Below are 23,889 nucleotides of genomic sequence, written 5' to 3' on the forward strand. Positions count from 1 at the left end.
TTCCTCATGGGGCTGCCTTCAATTGAACTACACGAAATGGCATACTCTCATGTCACATACGTGGAGCCCGAAAGGGAGACCTTCATAACCATATTGACTTCACCCATCTGTGTATGGTGCCTACTCAGTAAAAGTCATCTTCCACTCGTCTTCTAATTTCTTCCATGAACCCTTACCTGCTTTCAGGATGTAGGGCCAGAAGAAAAGAAGGAAAATTCCCTAGTGCCCCAGATATACCAAAAGGGAACCCATTGACCTAGCATAGAACCCACAGCAGTGGCTCCTTATAACAGCAAGACATCAGTAGCAAACATGTAAAAAGGCAGATGTAAGTGGATCCAATGAATCAAAGATGCTGAGTTTCCTAAAACAGTAGAAAAAAACAATCCTATTCGTGTTTCACACAAAGAACGTAACCCACATCACATAACTGCAAGGTTTACTGCCTCTGGATCATAACGATTCAGCTATATTACTGGCTGATGGAAGGTGATGGAAATGGGGCAATGGGCACATGAGGGAAGACTATAAACACCAAATAAGGATCGCAGTTCATAGGGGTGGATACACTGAAAACCTTCAAAGGACACCCTTGCCAATGAGGAAGAAGAATTATTTTAAGTATGCTAGAAGGAATTACTAGACATATGGGAATAAAATTCAAGGAGAAAACAAGTGGGCTAAATCTTAAGAATTTTATTATAGTTTAGCTCTTTCATGGACTTGAGATACCTAAATGGGAATTTAACAGACATGAAAAGCACACACTAGAAGACAATTTCATTAATGATTCCTAAATTACAGTGAATTAGAATAAGCTTCTCCACATGAAGTGTAAGGTTTCCTTTAGTTTGTTACCTGAGTTCATTTACAAAGGAGGATTTCCATGTCACCTCCTCACTGCATCAAGCACAAATGAACTTCACCCCACCCCAATGGCAGTTCTTTCCAAAGCTAGAAAAGTGTTTTCAACAAGCCATTTAGTATTCTTGGGTACTTTAGCTTTTCTTAATTTATAATTAGTATACGCATCAGAAGTTCAAATATAGACATATTTTGAATACTTTCCACCATGATAAAATAGGAATTTTTTTCCTTAGAGAAAAATAAATTTAGCTTACCTGTCTATGCCTTCTTCCAGGTACATATGAAGTACAAATTGTTCGTGTCACAACGTAACGGAAGACATTTAGTATCTGCTCTGTGCCAGCTAATCTTCTAGGTGGTGGGAATACAGAAAAAATCAGACCTGGAGCTTACCCTTAAAAATTTCACCATCTGGTGAAAGATATTAACTAATAAACAGGTTTATATTATACACTATATGTGAACGATGGAATCATTAATGCCAGTACATCTTCCAGGAATGTCATAAATAGTAAGTTACTTGGTTTTCAAATATTAAGATACAAATTCATTAAGTGGAAATACGTGATTTTTTCAAAGAACAAAATATTAACTTTCAAAGATCATCAGAAAAGCCTGTGACAAATACTATTCTGTTCACTGATATTTAATTCCCCTCTTCTGGGCACATGGAAGAATTATAATTCCCTGTCCCCTTGAAGTTAGGCATGACCACATGACTTGCTTTGGCCAATGAAAAGCGAATGGAAGTAGAGAGTGGAAGCTCTAAGTGGAAGCTTTTAATTGCCACCGCTTGAACTCTCTCTTGACCTCATCTGGCAATCACTGAAGTGCATGTTGATAGGAAGGTGAAATTCAGAGCTATCACCTGGAGGATGGCACTCTGGAGAGTCACTCAGATCTGCAATGAATTTTGCATGAGCCATAATTAAACCCTTGCTGTTAAAGTCACTGATACTTAGGGATGTTTATTACTGCAGCATAACTTTGTCTATCCTAACTGATACACTCATTAAACTCAAGGAAAAATATGATGTCTTCATTATAAAGCAAGAGTTGCTAAAAATATATATATATTAATTCTAAATGAGTTAAGTGTCAGCTAGTCAAGAAGCTTTTATTGCATGTCCACAAGGTGCAGAATACTTTAGTCAGCCATGTGTCAAGACTTTAATTTTGTAGAATACTTTGAATTTATGACTTTAGCCAGCTCACTACTCTCCATGAGTAGTGATGATAAAGGGTCTTGTTCAGAGCAGCTGTAATTCTGAGTATCAAGTGCGCCTTCTTCTTCCATCTCACAGGTAGCCTGGGGGTCTGCACCCATCCATACTTGAAAAAACATTTTGAGATCCTCTAAGGAAGAATGAAGGCAAAATTGTTTTACTGTTTTCACTGTCAGACACTTAAAAGATTTTTTGACAAGAAAAAAAAATAGAAGTGATCAGGAAACCATTCTTAAAATTGACTATATAGTTATAATGATGGGTAAAAGTAAAAATAAATATGTCTAATCACAGAATACTTTATCATGTGAAATAAAAATGAACTCTCTTTTGCATTGAAGAGCATTCTCTTGTATCTAATTTGGAGAGATACTTAACAAATAGTATAACAAAGGCTTTCTTTCTATTATAATAAGTAATTGATGTAGACTAACCATTTTGCCTGATGGATTTCAGAGCTGAAGAGTGACAATCACTCACTGTACCATCATTGAAAAGCAGCATTCTAGAAGATTTGTTTTTTTTAAAGACATTTGTATGCTTTTTGAAATGAGAAAACATCCTAGCCATGAAATAGCGTTGTTATAGCTATTTTCTTGAAGTACCATGTGCAGAATTTCAAAACAACTTTGGAGTGCTAGCTTATAAAACCATTGAGGATGGCCTAGTAACTAGTCTGGGTTTGGAGTCAGGGAACTGTTTTCCTGGTCTCCGGACTCAGGTCTCCTTTACATGCAAACCTACGAATACTCAACCATCAGAGCTAATTTTCTAAATATAAAGCTGACCTGGTTCTTTCTATTTGAACAACCTCCAAAGCTTCTCAGTTGCCTTGTGCATGAAGTTTACATTTCTTAACCCACTCTTCTGTCCAAAATAACCTTTGCTCCCGTCGTGCCAAGTGGGTCTCACTCGCCAGGTTTATCTTGTTCTTTCATCCTCTTATCTGAGACATGTTTCTTCAACTTCTTTTTCTCCACTGGTGAACTCATCTCTCAAAGCTTGCTCATGGCACATCTCTTCGGTAAAGTCAATGTCACTTGTTTCTTTTGTTGTGCCTACTCTGAATGTATGTTTGTTTCTATGACTGCATCGTGTGATATGATTACTATATTTTATTATAACTATTTATTTACTTGTCCAAGAGGACTAACCCAATCCCTTCCATAGAAAAATGTGTTTTATTTAACTTTGCATCACCTGCTCCCCTATCAAATAGCTCAAGTATCTGGCATATAATTGTGGGTAAATATTTGGCGAATGAGTAAATGAATGAATGAACAAATGAGAACTGAATTCAGCTGATGACTTTACTAATAACCTCCTGCGTGACATTGGCCAGGTCACTTGATTTCTCTGTGCCACAGATTCCTGATATGAGAAAAGGGGATAATAATTGCTACCTGCCATAGAGGGATGCTGAAAGGATTAATGAAATAATTTTTGTAAAGCAGTTTGAGCTCCCTGGAAGAAAGGCACTATGTAAGAACAAAGTGTTATTATAATTATTATGTAGCACCTTTCATCTGAGAATCTCAAAGCACTTCACAAAACATTAACTCATCAATCTTCCCAATGCTTCTGCAAGAGAATTCCATTATCTGCATTTAGAAAAGGGGAAAATGTGGACAGCAAAAGGTGGACCACCTAGCCCACGATGCCATCCTTGTTGAATGCCAAATCCAAGAGCAGGTTTCAGGCCTCCTAGCTCGGAGACAGCCCTTTGAACTTCCACTCTGTAACTTCTCCTTTTCCCTATACAGAGAGAGCCATTGAGCAGCCTGGGCCGGATGGCAAAGATCCAGTTGGAATGAGTGCCCAGGTTAATACCTTCCATAGAAGAAAGGGTGGGATGGGGCAGGAAGGTGATGCCCACAATCCTTCCCTCAACTGTAACAGTAAGAAGAAAATGTAAGCAATGCCTGCAATCAATCGCTCACCCTCCTCCAAAGGCTTTGCCTGAAATCTTTTCATCAACCCACTTTTAACTTGACACCTTTCGGCAATGTCTGTCTCTCAGCCAGAAAATGTCTCATCACCTTTGAATACAAAGGTAGCTGTTTAGCAACCAAAGAAATAATCCTAAAATACTACATTCAAAGGAGCTTTCCCTTCCTAATACTGTTTTTCCTGCTGAATCCCATGAATGTTAGCTGAGACAGGTGGTACTAATCCGCCTTCTAAAAGGAAAGGAAGAATGTTAGCTATTCTGCATATACTTAGGGGAAAAAAAAAAGCCGTAGTTTGGAAAAAGATGTGTTACGTCAGGAACATCTAGCAAAGTGGAGCCACTTCTATTCATAGCTAACCAGGGAGGCGACATTTGTGCTTTCTCACAGATGTGAAGTTCATACTTCCTGGAGGTTGTGGTCAAGATGACTGGTCCAATAATGTGGGTAAATTTGCTGCAAACATACACAGCACGTGTGTCTCAACATCCTGGAAATAGTAGAACTGTGTCTAGAAGCCAGACGAATTCAGCAATCATCATTCTTTCATAGCACCCATTTCCAGGGGAAACATTATATTTCATCTTGATTTTAAATCCAGAAAAGAATAATTAGCTCATTATGATAAGCTTCCTACTGACAGCTCCTCTGAAAGCTTGAATGGAATATCCCTCAACTTCCTTGATACTTAGGACCTTTCTCTTCTCTTCATTCATTATCAAGCCCACTCTTCAAAGGTCAATTGCTCACAAACTGTGCCACTGTAAAGATTTGAAACTCCTGGCCTGCTGTTCCTAAACACAGTCTTATTCACCTTTCTAACTTCCTCACACCTCCTTGGGAGCCATCTGTAGTCATGGAAAAAGAAGGCGCTTTGTAACCAAACCAATCTGACAGTTAATCTTAGTGCCTGCCACTTTCTAGTTGTGTGACTTTGGGCAAGTGTCTGAATCTCTCTGAGCTTTCCTTTGTGGCCTGTAAAATGAGAATTACAGGCCTACAGTGAGAGCTGTTTGAGAGCTAATGGGCACACACAGAATTTCCCAGCAAAGATCGGTGCCCTGCACTGACAGAATCTCCAAATGCTGAGCAGAAGATTGAATGTAAATTCACAAAATGAGCACCAGAAGTTGAGCTATACCCACAGTGCCAGCAAAGTCATTGCAAAGAAATCCCAGAAACAGAGCTTGGATCTAGGCAAGGTATTGACAACGGGAATCCAACAGATGAAACCAAGCAGGGGTCAGTGGGGGTGGGTGTGAGGTAGAACAGACCAAGGTCAAGGCCTAAACTAGCAGGTAGTAATTGCCAGGAAGATCTGAAAATTAAGGGAGAGAAAATCATAACAGAGACCGGAGCTTCATGATTCTAATCCCTAAAGGAAACTCCGATGTGGAGGAGTCAAAGAATTAGACTTGGATTAAGAATTAGGCCAGGATTTAAGCAAGAATGTCTGTGTCAGCTGACTCCAGGCAATCAGACATAGGAAACATAAAGGACCACCTCCACAGAGATCACTTTACTCCTCCTTCAGCCTCTCCTGCCTGCATCAACGTCTCAACTACACATCAGGCTCCATGGTTCTGGGCTCTCCTGCATTTGCATCTTGCTCTTCCTCTATCATCTTATCTTGTATGGACTTGTGTATTGAGCTTGAACTGTTTTGCCTATGATTGATTCAAAAGCCTCATTAGATACTGGACTAGTATTTGCTCCCAGGCACCATAGACACCATGCTGCTCAGTCACCATGATCGCTCAAGTTCCCAGGGCACTGCTGAGCACTTTCCCATTCACGCTCCACTCCCTATGGGGAAGAACATCCAATACGAGTAGATAAGAATGGGAATGAGTTACTGGAACCACAGTATACCACTTCACCAAGAACAAGAGGATGCAAAAAGTCACCAGCATGGAAATCACTCCCTTTCCTCCTGACAGGGGATAGAATTCCAGACTCAGGGGAGGGCTGAACCTACAAATGGGAGACAAGACCCTCCACTGTGGAGCCCAGCAGACTGTCACCCCAACCACCTACCCTCTGATATTCCACTGGTGACCTCTCCTGGTATTGTGGCTTCAGGTACTACCACTGAATAGATTACTTTCCCAAATGTTCAGCTCTCACCTCTAGCTTTTCTCTGGAGCTTCAGGCCCACATTTCAGAAGGCTGTCAGACATTTTCACCTAAATATCTAACAGACATCTCAAATCCATTAGTGTCCCTTGCCACTTTTATCAGTAGCGTCAAATATCTCCTACATAGCAGACTCAAAATGATGATTTGACCTTCCAAGTTGGATACTGAGTAGACTCACAGCCAGAGCTCAGTGCCAGTGAGAATAGGGTCCAACTATGCGTTAGCAGTGCTGGAAGAGAGTTCTTTACCTCAACCAGAGACACCTCGATAACATGTGCAATGAGGGCAGAGGCCTTCACTCAAAGATCAAGTGGAACAAGACTTCAGTGGTGCCTGCGAGAACCGGAGTTCCTTCCCAGGACTGTGATGTGCCCCGAGGACTCCCCTACACAGAGATGAACCTAATTAGAAGTGACTCGATCAAACAGAAGTGACTAAGTGAGCTTTAGGACATTAAATTGGTTTCAAAAATTAACCAGCACGCCCACCCTCTAGCTACTGAGAAGAAATGGGGGTTCCTAAGTTAAGTAAATTCAGTTACAGAAAAGGAAAAAAAAAGTATTAGTAGTGACTGTAGCTTTTAAACCCACTATCTATATATCCCCCACAGGGTCCAGCATAGGTTAAGTAATTAAATATTTACTGAACAAAAGAATACATCCTTGATTTTTAGATCTAGCCTTTATTTCGCTAAACAATTTTTTACCTGTGAGATCTTACTTTCCAGTTAGTTCTTTCCCCGTCCACTACTTAGAATTCTAAGCAGCACTTGACTTTCTAAGTGGAAAGTACATTTCACCCAGTGACCCAGTACTACAAACGGGTCAGCACTGTGCAAGTGCTTACTTAAAGGATGGGTCTATATGGGGCACTTTGTTTCTCAACAGAGAAATTACAATAACCCCAGGTGAATCAGGTCAAATGTATCCTAGATGAGTTTGCCAACAGATAGCAGTAACAATAACCACTTCCATGTATCCACCATTTACGATGGGCCAGGCATTGTGCTAAATCCTTCACTGACTCTAATCTTCACACAACAAGCAGGAAGACCATAGAATCTCCCCTTTTCAGTGCGGAGGTTAATCACACAATGAAGAAGTGGCAGAGCCTGGGTCTGAACACAGGTCCGTCTGCTCCCCAAATGGGGCTCTTCCACCATACGAATCACCTCCCCTGCCAACCCAGGGAATCTTTGCCATCCTCTCAGCTACGTTTCGTATGCACCTTGGTTGGATCTTTGCCAAGGTTCCCAAAGTTCTCAGAATTTTCATTTCCAACTCAGGCTCAGCAGAAGACACATTTCCCATTGTAGTTTACACACTAAACACAGAAATTATAAATCTGTATACCAGAAAGTGTAATGAAAGAAGGAGCCCTCCTCGCTGAGGCAGAGGAACCCAATGGAAAAACAGTTTTTAAATTTCGAATGGGTTTCCTGAATACTAAATTTACTCAACGAGAATGAACATGTCAAAATAGAGGAGACTTCAGAGCCCAGATTCGGAGATTCAAAATGTCATTGAAAATTAAGATGCTTTTGAATGAAATAACTTCTGGTAAGTTATGTCTGAACATGACCACTGGAATTTCAGAATTGACTACAGGGAGATAAAAACGTACATGAGCTCTGCCAGGAGGATTCCAGGCTGAGGGGTTTTCTGGAGAGAGTGACAGAAAGTTGAATAGCTATGGTTTCATCCCAAGTAAATTAACCTTGAAGTAAGGGCCAAACTTCTTAGTAATGCCAAAAAGTGCCCCCAGACATTTCTGGTATTCAGGCATTTCCAAAAACTGGGATTTTACTTAGGGACAAGAAAATGCTCTATCCTATCTTCCCTTTGCCAAACACAGCTAGATTAATTAGCATGTTCTTCAACACTGCTCTTTTTAGATTTTTCAATTGAGGAAAAGAACAATTATTTCAACATTCAGATCATGCAGTGCTTCTGCCTTCAATATCTTGTATTGGCTTTTGAAATTCTCACCTCCGTGGAGGGACAATTTTAATTGGGCCCTAGATCACGCAGTCTCCCTCACACCTCCTGTTCTGGAAGATGGAAGGAAGGCTGAAAATCCAGACTTCTTCAGCAGGATAGCTGGTAGGTGTCTGAAAGGAAAGCCTGGTACTGCATCCTTGGCTTTCCAAGTTTAGGGTTATAGCTTTAATTTATAGATAGGTCTGGACAGCTGCTATAGCCACCCACTGATGCTGGTGTCACTACATAGGATGGAAATTATGCCAGGAGGCAGGCAAGTCCTCCACCCAGGGCTAAATAAGACCAGGGAGAGAGCTAGATAAAGCAGAAAGCAGGAACAGGCAGTGAATTCTTGGCTAACACTGAGTCTTAAAGAGAAAAATCCAGATTGCAATATGAGCTGCACATGAGGACTCTGGGATGTCCTGTGATTCTGTACAAGACAGTCTAGAGGTGGTAAGAGCATTTCATCTGTTATTTCTCATACCATCACATGCATGGCAAGCACTTGTTTAATTGTCTGCATTCCCTACCGAAATCCTTTAAGGGTGGGTAATGGATCGGTTCCCTTCACCAACGCATCCCCAATACGCAGTATAGTACCCATGAAAGGGTAGGCATGCAAAATATTTTTTGAATATCAGATGTCAACCAGTGACCTGGTTTTGTCTTCTGGATGATATTCATTCATTCAAAAAACATTATTAGGTCGCCCTCTGTGTGCCAGGCCCAGCATCAGTAGGACGAGGTTAAATGACACGTGAGTTCTGATGAGGCAGGCCAGACTGTTTCCAAGCTTTCTTTGCGTATCAAGTGGTCCAGGCTTTACGTTAGCAGGCTCAGCTTTAAGACGCAGAGAGGCAGAGGTGGGGACCACTAAATTCCAGGCAAGAAAGGCAGTAACACAAGGAGAGAGAAGGAAAACAAGGGACAGACAGCCAGGTGGTGTCGGGCAGTCTCTACCTGTCCTCTGCTCTGGTTTTCTGCTAGGATCTGACTATGGAAAGACAGTGGCCGACAGGTGTGCTGGTTCCCTGGGTGAGGTGAGGCTCCACAGGTGTTCAAAGTTCTTTATTGCAGCTCCAACAGCGAGCTGGGTCCTTGGGGAGTTCTCCCGGACCTAACAGCTGATTCCTTCTCATTACCCATCAGGTTAGTTCCGAGCACAGCTGCTCCTTGCACGTAACCCTTTCTTTGCCTTGGCACCCAGTGGGGGTGAAGGCCCCATTCACTGAAGACCACACTAACCCTGGGACAGCAAGGCCTTGGTCAGGTCCCACTCTGTCATTTATTAGTTCAGTGCCCTCAGGAAACCCTCTTCTCTGAGCCTCCTTCCTTCCTCTATACAATGGGGAGAGGGATTTCTATTCTTTCTTGCCTCATAAGCTTCTTGAGGATAAAAAGACCCATAGAGATCTTAAAGTAAAACATAACATGATGGCTAAGGGAGAGGAGAATATGAAGAAAATGGTTTTCCTCCTGATTTTCTTCTCAAAATGGAGATAGTGATGAAAATGATAGAGGTAGTGGTAAGTAGCTAAGTATATGAATTTGAAAGTATGTAACTGATTTATTTGTGTATTTGTTCAGCAAATCATTAAGTACTTGTTATGTACCTGTCTCATAATATCTTAAACAGAACCTTCCCCTGCTGTTTGATGCTGCCTTATCATTACATATAACATTTCCCCAAGCGAGGCTTTCAAGGGAATGGCTGGATATTGATAAAATTTACCAATCAGAAGCGATATAGATCAGGAATTTGTCACTTCACTAAGGAAATGGGTACCTTAACAAGTGGCAGTCATTTCTTCTTTCTGCTGTACAAACAATCTTAAAACTATGAGGCTGCGGCACATGAATTTGAATGAAATAAAGCATGTTAATGGAAATACAAAACTGAATCTTTTGAAAGTGGTGGTTCTCAAAGTGTGGTCCCTGGACTGGCAGCTTCAGTATCACCTGAGATCTGATCAGAAAGACAAATTCTCAGCCCCCCCCAAATCTGCTGAATCAGAAACTCTTGGGGTGCATCCAGCAACCCGTGTTTCAACAAGCTCTCCAGGTGGTTCTGGTACACCACGCTGTGAAGCTCTCTGATGCCGCTAAGGTGCTTCAAAGAAGCTCAAGCAGGGTGAAAACTCAAATGTAGTATGAAGCCAAATACCCAAATATGGACAGGAAAAAAGGGTTTAATTTCTCATCCTGTAACAAGGAAAGGTTTCATAATTATTTGGAAGTATTTTACATACCACCTTAAATAAAATCATTCTGATTATCAAAAGACTATTATGACTACTATATTTTATGTCTTTAAGACTAATGTGGTACCAAAAGCTCTGATAGTGCCTGAATGGGAGCAGGGAAAGTAACTATCTGAAAAGGAAGTTTCTTTCTTGCATCTCTCCTAATACCTCTGTTGGAGATGGCCAAAAGCATTTTGGTCTCAAGTGTCACATTAGCATGGTTAATGAGGGAACAGAAATTGAGGGAAATGATTTTGAAAAAATACAAACTTTATTATTTCCAGGTTCTTTATTCAGTAGTTACTTATATCTGATGGTATTCTCCTTTTTATTGTTTTATAAACATTGTAAATAATCGTCTCAAATAGTAAACTTGTTGGCTGTGGAAGCACAAGTGATAAGTAGAACTTTTCCTAAATTCTTACATACAAATTTTGATAACTAACAACCCCCAAGAAACTCCAATCAAAGCCAAAAAAACCAATCTAAGTTCTTGGGTGTTTTTGCACTTTAAATGCAAGAGCATAACAAAGGAAGGCCCTTTTAAGTGAAATGCTTTCTCTTTGTGTTAGTCTTATACGGCCATGAAGTTGCATCCAGAAGTAATGCTCAGGATCAGCCCCGCTGGTTACGAAAGTCAGAAGGTGGTGAGTAACTGCGGCCTGGTTCCATCAGAACTTCTCAAAGCATTCAGCCCAAAGTTGTTCTGAGGTCCATTTAGGCACCCCCCAGCTTGCTTCCTTTATTACTCGAATCCTTTAGTGAGGACCACTTTGCATGATTGTTTTACACATCGTGGTCCATTAATATGACTCTTTACCCTTCCATGTTCACGTTTAAGAACACTTCACTAAATAGATGCACAGGCAAAATCAACTGGTTGTTAATACCTCTAACTCAACAGGTGCTAATGTGAAAATAATGATGGCCACCAATTAAACAGCTGGTCCTGTGCCTGCTTTTTTTTTCCTTCTTAATGAGAGTAAAACAGATCTGTGCTATGTATAGATTCACAACTAATCAGATGGGGTCTATATAAAGCTGTCCTTTTGAACATCTATAAAACTTCATTCACAATCTTGGATTATAAGTCACTTCTCTTTTTCTAATTCCCATTCACCACTTTTTATCATATATATATATCTTGAAAACGGTGGCACAGATGTCTGAAGAGTGAAAAATTCAGAGTGTTTAGATGCTAACTTAGCTGAATTAATAGTGACCAGTAGCTCCAATGTGCAGTTCCATTAGTTTGTTCTTGCTGAAGATCGTTTCCATAAAAACACTGCAATACAATTTTGTCTTTAATTCCTTCCACCAAATTTTTATTGCTCATCTACTATAACAACATTACATTGCTCGCTGTCTTTACTAACATTGCATCTAACAATTCTTCACTGGGGATATTAGAAGGGCCAATTAGTTCAACCCCTCATTGAACTTAATTAAGAAATAAACAAAGAACTGTCTACTTAACTAAGAAAATTAATGCAAGAAATTCTTTCTCATGTGGCATCTGAGAAATGAAAGCCTACTGCTGACCTGTGTCTTCTGTCAGTTAGCACTTTCTGTCTCACATAAGGCAGGATGAGATTACAAGCTATCCTAAGAATTTGACGTGTCTTCCTATTTAAGGGGGCAAAAAGATAACATCATGAACTGGATTGACCAGTTGTTTCTTCCAATTGACTGAAATAATCAGGTGTTCTGGCATCTTATCATCTGAACTGTCCAGGCAACATGGTCAAACTGATAGACTTAGAAAATTACCCTTGCTTGCTCAAAACATTTTTTTCATTATTAATACATGTATTTTTATTTTTTAATATTTTTTAATTACAATATAGTTGACATAACATAGTGTGAATTCAAGGTTTACAACATGTTAATTTGTTACATTTATATATTTACTATGATATCCATTGTAACAATAGTTAGCACCTCTATCATATTACATAAATATCATTTCTTTTTAGTGGTTGGAATAATTAAGTTCTAGTCTCTTAGCAAGTTTGATGACTATAATACAACAGTACTGTCTATATTCACTATACTGTGCATGGGATTCATTTACTACTGGTTGCAAGTTTGTACCCCTAATTCATGTCTGTTCTTTCCTCCCAACCCCCATCCCCTGGTAACCACCATCTTACTGTTTTTATAAGTTTGACTTTTTTAGATTCCACATCTAAGTGACGTGATATATGGTATTTGTCTTTCTTGGTCTAACTCAAGGTCCATCTATGTTGTTGCAAATGGCAGGATGTCCCTATTTCTCATGGCTGAATAATATTCCGTGTATATATAATAATATTCCATCATAGTATATATTTGTATATACTACATCTTCTTTATCCATTCATCCACTGATGGGCACTTCGGTTGTTTCTATATCTTGACTATCGTGAATACCGCTGCAATGAGGGGGTGCATATATCCCTTCAATATGCTGTTCAAAATAATTTCAATGTTCAACAAATTTCTCATCCAAAAGAAACAAATATGCCTTAGTACAACAATTGATTTATGAGAATATAAAGTTGTGAAAACTTAACAGTAACTTAAATGCCAAAAAAGAGGATTAAATAAAATACAGTCTGCCATAAAATGAAATACTAAACATAATGACTTTAATTATTATAACAGATGACATGGAAAGGTATTTTTGGTATATGTAAATTTTAGAAGCAGATCACACTACCACATTTTGATGCAACTCAATATTTCTTTAAAATATATGTGTGGTATATTTATACATGTTCTCTAAAATGTTAGAAGAGGTCATCTGTGGATGTTTGACCACGGTCATTGGACCACCTGGCTGGTGGATCTACGTCCAGGTGACCTTTTAGTACATAAAGGAATATGGAAATTTTGTGTAGAATGGAGTGTGTTTGCCGTGCTAAGTCACCACAAGACAGCTTACACTCCATTTTGCAAACATCTCCTTGGAATTGGCCAGAAATATTTTCTCACTGCATACGGTCCTGCCACTACTTAATGACTGACTCTAGACTCTACTGTGTGTCCAAGGTGCTAGTCTCTTTTTAATAACACAATGTATGTTGGCTACAATCACAAATTTGCTTTTATTACTTCATGATGCTATTTACTATAGTAATACTCCCAGCACTTACAGAATTGGGGTCGATCTATATCTGCTTTACGAAATGAAACTCCAAACAGTCTGTGTGGACATGCATTCGTGGGCACATATGGAATTTGGAGTTGCTCCGGAAAGCTCGATAAAGACCGCTAGGGTATTTGTTTAAGGTGTACCACAAAGATGGAAAAGAAAATTGGAAAAACAGATAGGAATGTTGCCTCAAATTTCTACTTCTTTGTGCTTATTGAGTAAATGTTGGTTCTTAAAAAGATGTGTACCACTTTGATTACATCTATAATACGTGAAGACAAAAACATAAAATTCATCTGAATTATCCCAGAACAGTTTCTCAGGGAACAGTCAGAAGAAGTGCCTGCAGTGCTCATAAACAGTAACTGGATCCCACCTCAAATCTGAGTCAGAATCTCTGAGGGCGGCTCCAAAAATCCATCTTATTAGCAAACACTCTGAGTAAATGTGCACCAAAATTTGCCAAGTACTGATCTTGACCATCGTTATCAAGAATTTACAGCAGAGACACCCAATCCTCTGCTATTCATTGTATGGATTTGTCTTGTTTACAATTTGAAATTTCAGTTGACTATTCCGGGCATTCTAATAGATACTTCGGTGATTTTATTTTTTTCTCAAAATTCCTCATATGGGAAAGAAATACCTTTGAAAACCTATAATGTAACTTTTTTTATTCTTTATATTTTTAGTTGTAAATCATTGCAAACATGCAGAAATCTATTGATAAGAATTTGTTAAACACTTCTATACCTGCCTAGGTAAATTTCCCTATATTAAATTACATTTTCTCACTTAGTTAAGTTTAAAAATAAAATCCTTCAGTGCATTGATGCCCTCAATATTATTCAGTGGGACTTAAAATTTAATGTGTCAATGTAATGTGTATACATTATATGAAATATATAATATGAATACAGAACCATCTTATTAAGAACTTTCTGATTACAACCTTGAATCCTTTCATTTTCATTGAGACAACCCAGTTAGACACATATATGAAAATATAGCTGAAGTATACTTATTTATAGTTGATGTTATATATTTTCCAACTTTATGAATAAAGAAAAGGAGATAATTGGGAAAGAAGAGAAGGAGAGGAGAAAGAAATAAAGCTACAGTGGGAGGGTGTCCAGTTTGGAGATTTTGATGATCAAGCAGTGATCCAAGCACCAAAAGGACCAACTGCCTCGAATTTACTTCCTCTGAATTTCCCTCTGAACCCTTGCAAACCTGGCCCTGGACACTTGCTTGCACCCCTGAACTTGGCACCTCATGCAGTCTCAATTATCTTCTGTTTTCCTGAACACATGGCATCCAAAATGTGTTTTTAAAGTGGTATTAGTGATAACTGAGGGTTTTAAGCTGAGCTGGACTTTGTTGAACAGCTTCTCATCATATCGAGTACCACCCAGTCCAGTGTCCCTTATCTTCATTTTCACTTTAATCGTCATTTCCACAGGGATCCCTTGGTTCCTCCACAGTTACAAAGGTGGAGTCATCCTGATTACCTGCTAGTTAACAGTTTGGGCAACAGAGCCTGATGAGACATTTTGAAGGGCAGATCCATTAGTATGATAGGTGTTAAAGCCAGATGTTGGGCAAAAACAAATGCTGCCTCTAAACTTAACCACCATCTGACACACAAAATAACATTTATTGATTAATTTCTAGAGCACTTTGCTACATATTAGGCCCTGCAGTGTTCATTCTATGCATTATTAGAAACTCTTCTCATAACCTGATTTGTCAGATATCACCACCTCAACATGAAAGACCAGAAAACTAGGGCTCAGAGGAGTTGGAGAATGTCCACATCTACAGAGCTGGTAAGTGAAGAATCTGGGATTCAAATCCAGATCCATTTGTCACAAAAGGCTTTAAACTTTCCTCAATAGCTCACTATTTTTTACAGAAAATATCCCACATGTATAGGCATACCAGTTACCATTTTCCTTAACAATCAGCCTAAAATCTTTGCTCAAATTGGGCCACCCCTCCTCTAATAGCTTGGCTAGTTGGCTGTGGCTTACCCATCATAACTTCTTCTTTTCTACTCTGTTCTATTAATTATTTCATCATTTTTTTTTATTGAATCCCCATCATATGTCACACACTGGATCCTTAGGGTAGCCTTTGTTTCACCCAGTTTATGTAATACAAATTTTTATGAAAGCTTCTTAATCCATTTGCTACATTCATCAAAAATGTAGCGTAACTGAAACTACTAAATCACTCTTCTGCAAACTGTGGTTGCCAGCCTCCTATTCAGGATGTGAACTTTGTGGTTTGCAACTAGCATTTATTTTTCAAAGTGAAATAGAACGCAATAGAAAATATCAGTGTACATTGCAGGTAGTAAAGTAAATCCTACATCTGAAACTTTTGTTTCAGTTATACACACCCATTTGCATCTGTGTTGCAGTGTAAAATATATTTCTTACTGTGGGTCTCAGCCAGTCTAGTTTGAAAAATACTTCCCTGGATGAAAGGCTCTTGAGAGCAAAGAGTATGTCTCCAATTGAGCACATCACCGCTGCTCAGTGCGTGGGTTCTTACCCCTAAATTTGAGAGAAAGTTCATAGCTTGTTGATTCTGAACACTGACTTTGAGAATTGCAAATGATGTTCTGACATTCTTAATGTAATTGCCTATTCCTCCATTTATCAATGTATTATCGGACAATGGGCTGTCTGGATAGCATAATTCAGTGACTTTTTGTAAAGGAAAAAAATCTTTCATTAGTAATGCACTCATTTATTCCTTTCCAAAACACTTTTCATCATGTGGACATGGTCTTAGCACTTTGAATATTAATTATCCACTTAGGTGATACTGGATATTCCTACGGGGAAAATATATTTGATGAGTAAGTCTGAGAAAAGAAAGATTTAAAAAGATATCTTTTCAGTATGATTTGTGCAAGATCACTTTTGGAAGTTCACATAGAATAGGAAACCCCAGGTCAAATTCCAGGTTTGTCGCCCCATCTCGTGATTATATCCAATTTCTAAGGGTCTAAACCTTTAGTTAGTTAAATTATTTGTGGAAATGAATCTCTGTAGAATGGTGATTGCCATGGGCTGGGGAGAGGGGGCGGAAATGGGGGAATATTGGTCAAGGGGCACAAACCTCCAGCTATAAGATGAATAAGTTCTGGCGATCTAAAGTAAGCATGATGACTATTATTAACAACACCGTATTATATACTTGAAAGTGCTTCAGAGAGTAGATCTTAAACATTATCACAACATATACAAAAAAGGTAATTATGTGAGAGGATGGAGGTTTTAGCTAACCTTATTACGATAATAATTTCAGAATATACATGTATCAAATCATCGCCTTGTATGCCTTAAACTTATATATAGTATATGTCAATAATATCTCAATAGAGCTAGAAAAATTTTTTAAAGTACACTCCTAAAGAATAAGCAAGAAAAAAGAAAAGAATCTCTGAATTATGTCAAACCATAATTTGGCGGTACAGAAACCAGAATATGATGTACAATAATATGAACACTGTACTCATCTTCTACAACGTATATTCAAGGAGTTATTGTCAGGCTCACGTGTATGTCAAGTGGAGATTGGCTTTGAAGTCAGAGAAACTAGATTGGTTGGAGTTAGGGATGGGATGGGAGAGGATTTTGTAAATAAAGAAGGAAACCACAGTCTCAAGAGGGAATCAGTGCTAGAAATTAAGCCATCGCCACTCCCCGATGTTAAGGCAGAATGTTAAAGATTAGACAAAGGATAAAAATTCACATCTCCTCTGCGTGATGAGACAACCCTCAGGGCTGGATAGATTAAAAATCAACTTTGTTTTTGCCTATTCTTGGTTACAAATTTTTTTGGCCCAGAAGAGAATCAAATAATGTGGATGAAAAAAAACTGCCAAATATCCAGTTTGTTTGAAACAACTTGCCTCCCTCCTGTAGAGAGAGCACAGGCTTGCTTGTATTGGTTAACACTGGAAGTTTTTCTTCTTCTTTTTTATTTATTTATTTTTTTGCCTCATTACTATTTTTCTTTTTTTTTGAAAAATCTCAGCAAGGGTCAACCTAGAAGTATCCACAAATTACAAATTATTGCATATGAATCTGTGACTGGGAGGAAGAATCTGGCTTTTGGGTTGCATGAACTGAACTGAATCCTTTCTGACATTATGACTACCTGCAACACCAAGTTTAGAATTAAGAGTATGATTAGATCAATGACAGAAATACTATGAAAAGTAGAAAGACTTGCTCTGAAATCTTATAGGATTACGTGCTTTAAGGGGCCTACATACGTGCATAATTTTAAGATTGTAAATAGACAGCTATTCCCAAGAGCCCTAAAAATGCCCTGGCCTGTGCTTCCCCACCGGCTCTGGAGCATTAATTCAAACACAAGGAGAGACCAGAGGAGGAGAGTAGAGGAAAATCTCTCACATCCAAGAGGTCCCCCATCCGTTGCTTACCAACACTACTTCATCTAAAGTATTGAAATATTTGTTTTATATCCCCATTCCATCCTCAGTTATATAAAAGATAGCTGGAAGAGAATAAAGATTTATCAGTATCAATTAAAATTTTCCATTACCCAGGCATTTCTGTTCATGGGTTTATGACTCATTGAATAAGCCATCTTCCACATGGTGACTATGGGGGGAACTCTTGTTATAATTTATTGTCCTTTTGCCTAGCCACCTGGTCTCACGTTCACTGAATCCCAAATAGTGGCTCGGAGAAAATCTAGTTCCTCAATCTCCAAGACGTTATTAAATGGACTTGATAAATGCATGAGAGGATAAACTGAAATACTAATTCTAACACTAAAATTCATTTTGCTGTGAGAAAAATGTTCTTGCTTCATCAAAGTCCCACTGATATCTCTTTCTCCTAGAGTACAGACATTGTCAACACTGAAAAGACGTCCAACCATTCACTTAAAAGCCATGCTCTCTGATTCCTTGCTAAAAAGGATACCCCTACTACCACGCAATGCCAGCTTTCCAAAATCAATCTCAGATACCTCAATGATTCTCACCAAAACTTGGTTTCGCAGTTACAACACACTGATGAACAGCCCCTGACCTTTCAAGGGGCCCTCCCGGGTTCACTTGGGCCTCCGGTGAGTTAATATGTGCAACAGGACTGTGCATGTTTGGGTAATTTACTTATTAAAAACATTAAAAGCTTTTGGCTCTTTGCCATCCAAAGAAAAAGCAAAGAAATCAAGTGACTCCTGACCCTAGCTTATCAGATGACAGGTGTCATGCTGTCAAGGCCTCAGCACTGACCATGTGGGGAAGGCCACATTTTATAGGTGTTTACAACAGTTTAAGGTTCAGGCTGCCATTCTGTGTCAACACCAGGCTATGCAAGACAACAGGCTGGGTTAGTGGGGCCAGAATAGAAGAATGGCAATGCATAGAAATCCTATCTAATTAAAGATAATATCTTTTTCCTTTTAACTTTTTAAATCAAAAGGAACAAAGCAGAGAAAAGCAGTCTTCCCTTTACATTTCCCAATATGGTAATCAGTAGTTTGGTGACAATCAATTTAAATATTTAAGCTTTACAGAGGTGTCAGCTAGTCAGATTGAACTCCAATGGTCCTCTGGAAAGTGGTCCCAACTTTTTGCTAAGTCAACAAACTATTTTTTAGCCATAGTATTCTAAGAGAGAAGACTATCACTTTGTTCTGTTGAAAAACTTAAGCAAATTGTTCGACTGATTTTGGGGGGTGTGCATGCGTTAAAATAGAACTTCATGGGTTGCGTGTGTGTGCATGTGTGTGGGCTCATGTGCATGCCATGTGCACCCTGGTTTTATCTAAATTGCAGGCAATACTGATACAATATCCCCAGATAATTGCTCTCTGTCTGGAGTCAGCGAGTCTGGGTTTAACACTGAAAAGGAACTAAAACAAGTTGTTTTGGTGACTTCAGAAATCACCATATCAAAAGTGCATTTGAATACTCTGGTTCATGAAAATGGATGTTCGTGGAACTGAAATGTACTGTCCCATACCCACATTTTTATCCAGTACTTCATAAGAGGGTCTGGAGTGTCTGCTTAAATGTGGTATGCCTGAATAACTGGAAAGCACCTGATTTGTGGGAGGTTAATTCTCTTGACCACTCAACTTTCTCTCTCCTAGTTTCAATTTTAAGAGTTATACTTGCCAATAAGATCTTTTGTATAAATGGTCAAGTCTTCAGGCTGATAGACAGCTATATTCCATGTTTCTGTGATAAATCTAAAGTATCAAATACCATCATTCACTGCATAACAGCGTTTCATTCAAAGATGGACCTCATATACAATGGTGGTCCCATAAGATTCGTACTACACAGACTAGGTGTGTAGTAGGCTTTAAACTATCTAGGTTTGTGGAAGTACACTCTATGAGGTTTGCACAACAATGAAATCGCCTAACTACGCATTTCTCAGAAAGTAAGCCTGTCATTTAGGGACACATGACTGAAATTTTAATCTCAATTTTTGTTCATGTTGCTCTCTTATGGGGGCAAACTCAAAAGTAAATGATTTGGCATGACAAGTTGGTTTTATGTACATACACAGGATAGCAAATTCATTCACACTATGCTCAGATGTTTAATGAAAAAATTGGCTTTTTATTTGTCATAACTCATCAAGCCTTCTCAAGACTCTTTCTTCCCTCCCACACTCTCCTCCCTCCACACACCCACCCCCAGCCCACTGGGTCTAGGAAAAGAAAAGTTACCTTGTCAATGTTCAGAGTGAGAGCCAATTCCAATTGAAGTCATTACTTTCTGGGAACTAAGCTTCTCTCAGATAAATACTCTTTCTCTTGGGTTTCCTCCTCCTCCCTGCTCCTCTCTGAGATGGTGTCTGTATGAGGAGGCTCTCTTTAGAGCAGGAGGAAGGTGGGCGATCAGATCACATAGGGACTCTGGATACATGCAGAGTCTGATGAGGACTGGCCAGTCTGGCCCCGTGCCTGGTCAGGCAGGATGTCCTCTCACCTATTCATATGTCAGGCCTCTAGTCTCAAAGGGTCTGTGCACCACTGCGTCTGTATCCTAACTCTAGACTTCTGCTTGCTCACAGCTCACAGCCCAACCCAAGACATCCACATCTCCTCATGGAGGGTTGTGAGAATTCTGAGACCCAACAGACCTCATGCTGAGCACGGAATTAGTGCAGTCCCAGGTATAGCTATCAAACCCAGATGCCATCATGTGGCTCCAGCACTCAGAGGGCCCTTCTAAGAGGGGTGAGGTTTTCCAGACTATGCCATGGAAGTGGTCAAGGCCCCTAGCCCTTGACTCTTCTAAACATATCTGGCCATTTCTAACACACAGCTAAATCTGTTCACTCTACTTTTTCCCCCCACTGTTACTTCACCAGAAGTTTAGCTCTGCGCATGACTTCCTTGTATAACAATGAAATTTCCCACCTTCCCTTGCATCTAGGTGGTCAAATAACCAAGTTCTGGCTATAGGTAAGTGGTTAAATTTGAGAAGGTATCCTTAAAGTTAGACTGCGGTCTTCTTTATCCCTTTTTGTCTTTACTGGCTGGGATGCAGAGGAGGTGGATAGATCTAGAGCAGCTATCTTGGACCATGAGGCAGCCTTGGAATGGGGATCATGATAGAGTAAAAAGAAAGGTGGAACCTGCATCCCTTATACTGAGGACTGCCATCCTATCCTTGAATTGCCCTTCTCCAGGCAACCACACAAGAGAGAAACACATGTCTATCTTGTTTCAACCACTGTTTAGATTTCCTTTCACTCGCAATCAAGCCTAATCTTCACACCTCTCCTCTGTCTCCCTCCTCTCTCCCACATTCTACCTGAGTTAAAGGGGAAATGTCCTCTTCCTCTTTCTGACTTGCAAAGACATCTCTTCTTGAGGAATGCTAAGCCTCATGGCTCAGCCTTTTTGACAGAATTGGGGGTCTGCCTCTGGAAGAAATAAATACCTTCTAAGCTTGATTCTGAATAGGTTAACAAGAATTCAAAGGAATTAAAAGAATTTTTTTCAACAAAGACTAACTTGCTGTAGACGCAACAAAATCCTATGCATAATGTTAAAAACTGAGTGTCATATTCCTCTTTCTTTTTGCAGTCCCATTAGAATAATCTTAATCCTACCTGCGGCAACCAAATACTAGACAAGATAGGTGGTGGTGGTTACAGGGAGGTAAGCGGGAAATCAGTCACTAGGGAAGAGGGAAAAGACAAGACGTGAATAAATTTAAGAAATGTTATCACTATTTAAATATGCAGGGGCTGGCCCCATGGCCAAGTGGTTAAATTCACGCACTCTGCTTCAGCGGCCCAGGTTCACAGGTTTGATCCTGGGTGCGGACCTAGCACTGCTCATCAGGCCATGCTGTGGTGGGGTCTCACATGGAAGAACTAGACTGACTTACAACTAGGGTATACAACTATGTACTGGGGCTTTGTGGAGAAAAAGAAAAAGAGAGGAAGATTGGCAACAGATGTTAGCTCAGGGCCAATCTTCCTCACCAAAAAAGCATAAAAAAAATAAATATGCATATATGTGCATACAAGTGCACACATACTCATATACATGTGTGGAGCTATATATATATATATATATATAGCTTATATAATTAGTAATTTCTGCCCCACCAACCTGTACACACAAATGAAGTAATATTAATTAATTTTTTCAAATTCAAAACCCCTCCTAGCTGACATAGACTGTCAGGAATTTCTCCTCAGTGCACCCCCAAATACCCCTCTCCCCAAATTATTCCTGGGAGGGCCTCACTGGCCTAAAGCCTTAGTGAACATGTCCAGGAGACACAACCCCTGGACAGCCCTTTATGCTGGACAGACTTGGTGCTCTGAAAGAGGGCTGGATCAGGGCTCTCACTGCCCCTGCGTTGGGCCCCTTTGCCAGGTACACAAAGTCCCCAACCAAGCATGGCAGCCTGCTGCCTAAAAACCACTCCCCACCCCACCTTGGAGCCAACACCCCTGCCCTTAGAAAGCAAGGCTGCTATTTCTCCGGGCTTCCTCTCCTGTGCTTCCCAAACCCATCAAACGCTTGAGATGCATCAGTTCCTTAGACATGTCTGTGTGACTCAGTGATTCTGTAAACTGCCCGGGAATGGAGAGAGTCTCCTTTCCTCGGCTCCAGGTCGCTGAGGCCCCAATGCAGCACTGCTTGCCCTCCAAATTTCATGAAATCCCTCCCAAAATGCCCAGTGAATACCTCTCTCCCCTGGGGCTAGACCTCCTCTAACCATTCATCCTACGGCTCCCCATTCCCCATCCAAAGACCCAAGAAAAAATCTCAGATCCTGGGTGTAGCCTCTTGAATACCCACCCCTATCTCATCCTACAGGAAGCTCCCCCCTGCTCCCGGACTCCAGACTGGACTTCCTTCAGCAACTTAAATGCACCATGTTCTTTCCAACCCTGGGGCTCGGCATGAACTGTCCCTTATGCCCAACCTGATACCCCATCTCATCCCCAACTCTTTAAGTGCATCACCCCAGTTGCCTTTCAGATCTCAGTGCATATATCACATGCTCAGGGCAGCCTTCCTGGTCCACAGCACCGCATCCCTTCTCCCCTATCAGGACCACCTGCTACACTCTCAGTTACCCTAATTTTCCTTGTTAACACTTCAAACATATAGAGCTCTTCCATTTCTGCGTGCTCGATCTGTATATACACAGATCCTGAGAGTGGCTTGATGACACCGTGCTCTGGACTTCACTTCATCCCTTGGAGACAGGCATGACATCACTTCATCCTTTTACTGCAGTCAGGATGATAGGACATCAGGGAAAATACTTACAGCATGGATTCCTCCAAAGCATAGGGAACCTAAGAATTGGGAATCATAGGCTGAATCTTCTGACATAAGTTTAAACCAAGTGAGATAATGATCTGAAAAATTTAGAGAAGAAAGGGAAAAGAAGAACATACCTTAGAAAGTCACCGTTTTAGAGTATTTTCTTTGAAAGATCCAGGTTGACACCTATCAGAATGTCTAAACACTTGACCACTCGGTTGTTTTGTTTTGTTTTTTTAACTAGGGCAACAGTGAATGTTGGCTGGATTATCTGATGCTGGGCAGACATGCATGGTTGATCCAACTTGCCTGTTTGAGTGATGTACTTCGCCTGTGCCTAGCAAGCCATAAACCTTTTTTCTATATGTCAGTTCTCAGGGCAATCCCTTTTGTTGGCCTCACTCTAAACTTTTCTGGGATGTAAGCAGAGATGTGTGGGAGCTGGCTTGAACAGGCTCTCAAGAGCCCACGTGCGCTCTCTTCTCAACTCCACATTCAGTGGTGTCACACTGGTAGCTCAAAATTGGCTATGGT

At 40.1% G+C, this 23,889-nt stretch overlaps 1 long non-coding RNA gene across 1 annotated transcript in view; it reads right to left on the bottom strand.

The window, feature by feature from the left end:
* The window catches only part of LOC111775358 (uncharacterized), a 51,291-nt gene extending 27,712 nt beyond the window's left edge, over nt 1-23,579 (bottom strand). The window contains exons 1-2 of the long non-coding RNA XR_002810992.2: nt 23,490-23,579; nt 21,374-21,485 (exon numbers count right to left, since the gene is read on the bottom strand). This is a non-coding gene — a long non-coding RNA (uncharacterized lncRNA). The remainder of the gene's footprint in view (nt 1-21,373; nt 21,486-23,489) is intronic.
* Nucleotides 23,580-23,889: the final 310 nt, after the last annotated feature.

The sequence above is a fragment of the Equus caballus genome, chromosome 1 (assembly GCF_041296265.1).
Source record: "Equus caballus isolate H_3958 breed thoroughbred chromosome 1, TB-T2T, whole genome shotgun sequence".
Lineage (NCBI taxonomy): Eukaryota > Metazoa > Chordata > Mammalia > Perissodactyla > Equidae > Equus > Equus caballus.